Source organism: Phaseolus vulgaris, chromosome 8 (assembly GCF_051622355.1).
Source record: "Phaseolus vulgaris cultivar YP4 chromosome 8, ASM5162235v1, whole genome shotgun sequence".
Classification (NCBI taxonomy): Eukaryota; Viridiplantae; Streptophyta; class Magnoliopsida; order Fabales; family Fabaceae; genus Phaseolus; species Phaseolus vulgaris.
The window spans coordinates 47,707,924-47,714,757 of NC_143505.1; positions in this window are offsets into that span (position 1 = coordinate 47,707,924).

A 6,834-nucleotide genomic window follows, 5' to 3' on the forward strand; every position below is an offset into this window, starting at 1 on the left:
CCACTACTTGTGAAGGTATTGAAAAACTAGCCACAAAGTTATTTTCTCTGTAAGTGAAAGGAATTTTATTAAAACAACCATAGTAATCAAATATATGGTGAAAAAGATTAGGTTGTTATTGTTGAACCAAGTGGTGTTCAAGTTTTGAAGAATCCAAATCCTTTGAAGGATGTTGAAGCCTCTACTGTGTTTGATGTTGCTGTGCTTGTTTAGCTTAGTTCTGGGGTAGTTTGGATGTTGTAATCCACCCTTTGATTAAATCTAAAGCATAGGCAATCTAAATCTTTGTGAAAGTAAAATGTTTTCAAAACTACGTTAAAACAACCGATTGTTTTGTCGAAACAACCGATTGTTTGTACTTAGGTGTTTTGAGAAAAAGATTGAAAACTGTTTTTAAAATGGTTGAACTGTTAAGTACCAAAACAACCGATTGATTCGAGGAAACCACCGATTCTTTGTTTTGGGACCATAACAGAAAAACTGTGTTAGCTTTGACTGAGCTTTAAATGATTTAACTGCTTACGCTCTAGTCATTAAATGCTTTGACCAATCTTTTAATGCAATTTAACAGTTTGTTAAGATTTGATAACAAACTACATCTTTGAATATATTCAGAAAAACAAATTTGATAACTAAGAATCTTTTGACAAGTTTTGCAAAGAGTTTATGAGTTTTTCAAAGAGTTTATGAGTTTTTCAAAGAGCTGAGATTGCTAAGAGTTTTTGATTGATCAAAGTGTATGGAATAGGATTTTGCTTGTATTGATTTCAGATTATCTTCTGTAACAAGTGTAGTCCTTGTACTCTGTTGAACAAGTATTCGTTTTTGTGTTTGCTAAGATTGGCTGTGTGTTCTTGAGGGGATCAAGATCAGCAATCTTGGTGTAGGTGTGTTGACCAAGGAGAGTGTGTTTCTTGAGGTGTTCAAGGTCATTCTCTTGGTTGTTGTGTAAGTGATCAAGGTGTGATTGCTTAGTGGATTTCCTCAGGGTTATGAGAAGACTGGATGTAGCTCTGGGTTTGGAGTGAACCAGTATAAACAATTGTGTACAATCTCTCTATCTCTAACTCTTTAAATTCAGTTTTTTTTGTTTGCTGGTATAAACAACCGATTGTTTCTACGAAACAACTGATTGTTTTTTCTGGTACCTCAGTTTTTGCTTGCTGTTTTGGCGAACTGAATTTCTGAATCAATTGTTTCTTGATATAATTTCATTCTTGTTTGAAAAGTTTGCGAAAACCCTCTTTAAACAATTCACCCCCCTCTAGTTTAAAGCCATCTATTCTAACAATTGGCATCAAGAGTTTGGTTCTTGAAAGTTATTCAAGTTGATCCTAAAAATCTTTTTTAATGGCTGATAGACTACCTTTTGGGGAAGGTGCTTCAATTAACAGACCACCTTTGTTTTGTGGTTTGAACTACCAGTTTTGGAAAGTAAGAATGAAAATATTTATGGAATCTCTTACAAAGGAATTTGGATTGCAATTGAAAATGGTCCTTTTGTCCTAAAGTTTGAAAAGGATGGATCTGTCATTGAGAAACCATGGTCTCAATGGACTGATGTAGAAAGCAAAAAGGTCAAATTCGATTGCACTGCCAAAAATATTATAACCTCTGCTTTAAATTCTGATGAGTTTTTCAGGGTCTCGCAATGCAAATCATCAAAAAAAAAAATGGGACACTTCGGAAGTCACTCATGAAGGAACAAATGAGGTGAAAAGAGCTAGAAAGCATGCTCTTATCCAAGAGTATGAGATGTTTATGTTAGAAAAGATGGCTTTAAACTAGAGGGGGGGGGGGTGAATTGTTTAAAGGGGTTTTCGCAAACTTTTCAAAGCTAGAATGAACTTATTTCAGAAACCAATTGATTCAGCAATTCAGTTAGCCAAAACAGCAAGCAAAACTGTAATACTAGAAAAAACAATCGGTTGTTTATACCAACAAACAACAAACAAACTGAATTTAAAGAGTTAGGGATAGAGAGATTGTACACAGTTGTTTATACTGGTTCACTCCAAACTAGAGCTACATCCAGTCTTCTCAGAAACCCTGAGGATATCCACTAAGCAATCACCACTTGATCACTTACACCACAACCAAGAGAATGACCTTGAACACCTCAAGACACACACTCTCCTTGGCCAACACTAAGATTGCTGATCTTGAACACCTCAAGAACACACAGCCAATCTCAGCAACATACACAAACGAATTGTTCAGCAGTTTACAAAGATTACACTTGTTAAAGATGAATATCTGAAATCAATACAAGTAAAATCCTATTCAACACCTTGATCAATCTCTCAACTCTTTAGCAATCTCAGAACTCTTTTAAAAACTCTTGTTGTCAAAAACTATGTTTCAAGATTCTTAAAACATTAAAACAGTTTTTCAGAATATATCTAAGAATATAGTTTGTTATCAAATCTTAACAAACTCTTAATTGCATTTAAAACAGATTGGTCAAAGCATTTAATGACTGGAGCGTATTCAGTTAAAGCATTTAAAGCTCAGTCAAAGAAAACCGTTTTTCTGTTATGGTTTTAAAACAAACAATCGATTGTTTCCTCGAATCAATCGGTTGTTTTGTTACTTAACAAAATTCACCATTCAAAAACAGTTTTCAAACTTTCTCAAAACACCTAAGTGTAAACAATCGGTTGTTTCAACTTAGTTTGAAAAACATTTTGCTTTGATAAAATTGAGATGCTAATTGCTTTGAGATTTAATCTAAGGGTTGATTACAACATTGAACTACCCCAGAACAAAGCTAAAACCAGCACAGCAGCATCAAGCAAAGCAGAGGCTTCATCATCCTTCAAAGGATTGGATTCTTCAAAACATTGAACACCACATGTTTCAACAATCTCCCCCTATTTGATGAAGACAAATCCCTGATGCTTGTGTTGTTCTTTGATTAAATCTGAAGCGATTCCTGCAATAGTACTTTGAGCAATACATTGAACTTCTGATATTCTGTTAGTATACAGATTAACAATTAAAGCTTAAACATCTAATATCAGAACCAAATAACATCACTCAAATTGTTTTTAACTTTGAAAAACACAAACTTAAAACAAATTGGAAACACAACATATATCTCCCCCTATTTGTCTTCACAAATAGACAAAGATAAGAGATAAAATAAAACATTGTTCCCATTATATCAGAAATAAACCAGCAACAGCAGAAGGAAAGAAATTTTAAAACCAGAAAAGAGAACAACCAAACACAATCGATTGTTTTGATGACCAATCGGTTGTTTTTCTTTCAATCTTCTTCATCAGCAAACTGAAGATCAAAGATTTGATTCTGGACAGCTTCAATCTGTTCGTCCAGAGTCATAAACCTTGCATCCATGTTTTCAAACCTTGTGTCAATCCTCTGAAAGTTACTAACACATAGATCATGAAGGCTCCTTTGATTTTCAGCAAAGGTATCTAGCCTATTCACCATGAGTCTTTCAAAAGGAGACATGGTTTGCATTCTTTCTCCTTGATGTTCAGCATCAGCACTAGGACCTGCATCTTGAAAATCTTCAGCTGGATCTTCATGTTGAACATCCATGTCAGTAGATTCATCTTGTTCAAGATGAGCAGCACCACTAGAAGATGCACCATGATCACCATCCTTACTTATCCACTTTCCACCTATTTTTGTAAAGCCCATCTTGCTGAGTGATCCATTGTTCAACTCTTGAGTTGACTCATGGCTTTTTGCATATGTTCTTTGATTATGTGAATCCAATTGATCTTCAATTTCTTGGAGATGCAGAAGATGTAAACCAAATCTTCTTCAGTCAACACAGAGTGATTACTCCCCTTGGAGTTAAGATCCAAGTTACAATGAGAGCAAGCAACCTCTCATCAAGCTTCAAACCTCCAACCGAGCATGTGCTAACTTGAGATTGATTGTTCTTCAAGCAACTTTTGTAGAACTGGATTTTGTTGAAATCTTCCACCACACCAAGGTTTCCTTTATTGATTCTTAATCCAGAGCACTTAAGCCCAGCAACAGCTGCCCAAACCTCATGGGTTATCTCCATCTCCACACCTTTCACATGAGAGACTAAGTTGTTTCCCTCAAACTTCAATTTGGTGTAGAAAACCCTCACCAAATCTGGATATATGTTCCCTTTGAGCTCTAGAAACTTTTTGAGTGATTGGTCTTTGAGAAGCCTCCTCACATTGTCAAGCTTTTGACTTTTCATCCAGTCAAAGCACACAACCTTGGGGTTGTTTATCTTCTTGACACTTGTTTCATATCTATACTTCTCAATGAGATCGGTGTCACCAGAAAACCAACTTTCAAGCCTTTGATGTGATTCCACTAGCAAAATTAGAATGATTCTTGACATTCTTAGGAATCATCTTGAGTTGGTTAAGAGCTAGGCACTTTATCATAGAAATGGATCAAGGTTCTATGAACAAGAACTCACCAAAAACTAGTACCAAATCCCAAACTCATTTGGATGTTCCACATATTGTCAAATTGAATCAACAAAGAGAGGTAAAATTAAAACACACCGAACAGAAAAGGATGATAAGCAAACTGAACCGAACAAAGTGAAATTAAAAGGCAAAGAACAGAACATAGGTGCTGGAAAACAAGAACAGCCGAACCAAAACAACAAGACAACAAGCTTAGAACAAGGAATTAACAAAGAAGAAAGGAAGGAGAGAAGAATTGCTCATGAAGATGGAAGGATGATGGATGATCTCGCCACTAGAAGTGTGGAATGCTCCTAGATGAGAGTGCTGCCGCCACTTGAGGACTCCATGGATCCATCAAGATAAGACTAGAGAAGAAGGTTCAAAAGCTCTCCAATGATCACTCAAAATTTGAGTAGAGTTTTCTTAGATTAATTCCAATCTGAATTTTACAAAGAGAGCACCTCTATTTATAGCCTAAGGTGCTGAAATGCAAGCTACACAAATTCAAAAACTCCCTCCTAAAAAGCTTCTAAAATTGGCGCCTAAAACAATGCATGAGGAAGGTGTGACCTCTTCCTTCACTTTGGCACCTCCTTTTCTACTCCTACACCTATCTACTAACACCCCCCCCCCCCCTAAGACTCCTAACTAAAGACTTAAAGATGCTTTAACAATAGAGGTTTCTAATGTTTCCCTCTAAGCACCTTCAACAATATTCTTTATTATTTAATACTTGGCCTTGCCCTTCATAGGATGAACTTGGGTTTGGGCTTGGGCTTTGAGCTTGGGCCTCTCTTTATTTTATGTCTTCTTTTAATTTTGAGAAGACTAGAAGGAAGAACTTCAAGTGTGATGGTGAATTGCCTCTTCCTTCATTAATAAAAACCTCCTTTACTTGACTCTCATCAGCCTTCCTCCAGACCTTACAACTCTGGTTTTGACTCTTTTAGAGGTGGGAGGGGTTGATTCCATGACAACAGAGACGAAAACTCACTTCACAGAAATTTGCAAGAGATGGTGCAAGAGATGGTGCAAGAGATGTTGCAAGAAATGTTGCAATTGGTTGTTCTTTGAAGAAAGAAATATGCACCTGATTTTATAGTAGAAAGAGAATCAATTTGAATTTAATTTCATTCAATGGGTACCTGATTTTTCAGAGAGAGGACTTGACTCAGTTATGCACTGAAAATGTTAGAAAAAGCTGAAAATCACATGGTCTTCACATGAGATCTTTGACTAGTCATTAAGGCTCTTGAATTTCCAAGATTTTGGAATATATTCCTTTATGACTGTTGTGAATCCTTTCTGAACGTGATCAGCTTTCAACACAGATCCTTTGACCAAGATTCTCCCTTTGAAAAATATCTGCAACGGCTAGAAATTCAAAAAGCAGTTAAAACAATTTCTACACAGTGCTGTCAGACTCAAAACAATCGGTTGTTTCGAAGAAACAATCGGTTGTTTTTCTGCAGCAGTTAAAAACTTGATTTTGTAATTTTTAACCATAAACAGAAACAGATTAAAGTACATGACATTGATTAAAAAAACAATTAAACATAGGAAATAACTTTGAAACAAAAATTGAGAACAAATAAAAGGAAGGTCTTATTCTTATGTTGTTTCTTCAATGAGCCAATTGCTTGCTGATCAAGAAAACTTCTTTTCACTGTTTTGACCTTTTGCATAGCATTGATTCAGCTTCAATGACTGCCTTTTTCTTCAACAGCTTGATCAGAAGGCTCAATTCTTCCTTTTCTCTTCATTTTTCCTGCATAAACAAATTCAAGTTGCAAGATTTGGTCCCCTTACAAATTTGGGTCCATTTGGCTTTTCTTTGCTGTTAGAAACATCACATCCCTTAGGAATCCATTTCATAAAACCTTTAGGAACATAATATTTTCTAATTTTGCAGAATCTAACAGAGTGACCTTTCTTCATGCAGTAAAAGCATGTAACAACCGATTGTTTCGTCTTAACAATCGGTTGTTTTTCTGATTTTCTCAAAAAGCTTTTTGAAAACCTATCTTGCTTGTTCTGTGGAATGAAGCCTAAACCAGCTTTTCCAAAAACGCAGCTTTGAGATGCTAGGACATTCTCAAAGTTTGACTTTCCTTTTGAAAGCTTGTCCACAGTTTCAACAAGATAGTGAACCTTTTTCTCAAGATTTTCACAATTTGTGGAATTGAGAGTATCACACTTGCAAGAGGCATTTTTCAAATGATTTTCCAAATTTTCAAAATCACTTTTTGCTTTTCTCAGTTCCTCTTCAAGTGATTTAACTTTCTTTTCAAGCCCATTGTTAAGATCTTTCAATCGGTTGTTTGAAAGAACCAATCTATTAGCTTCATCATGTGTTTCTTGAAAAGCTTCAAGCAATTCACTATAGTTTTGTTCATTTAAG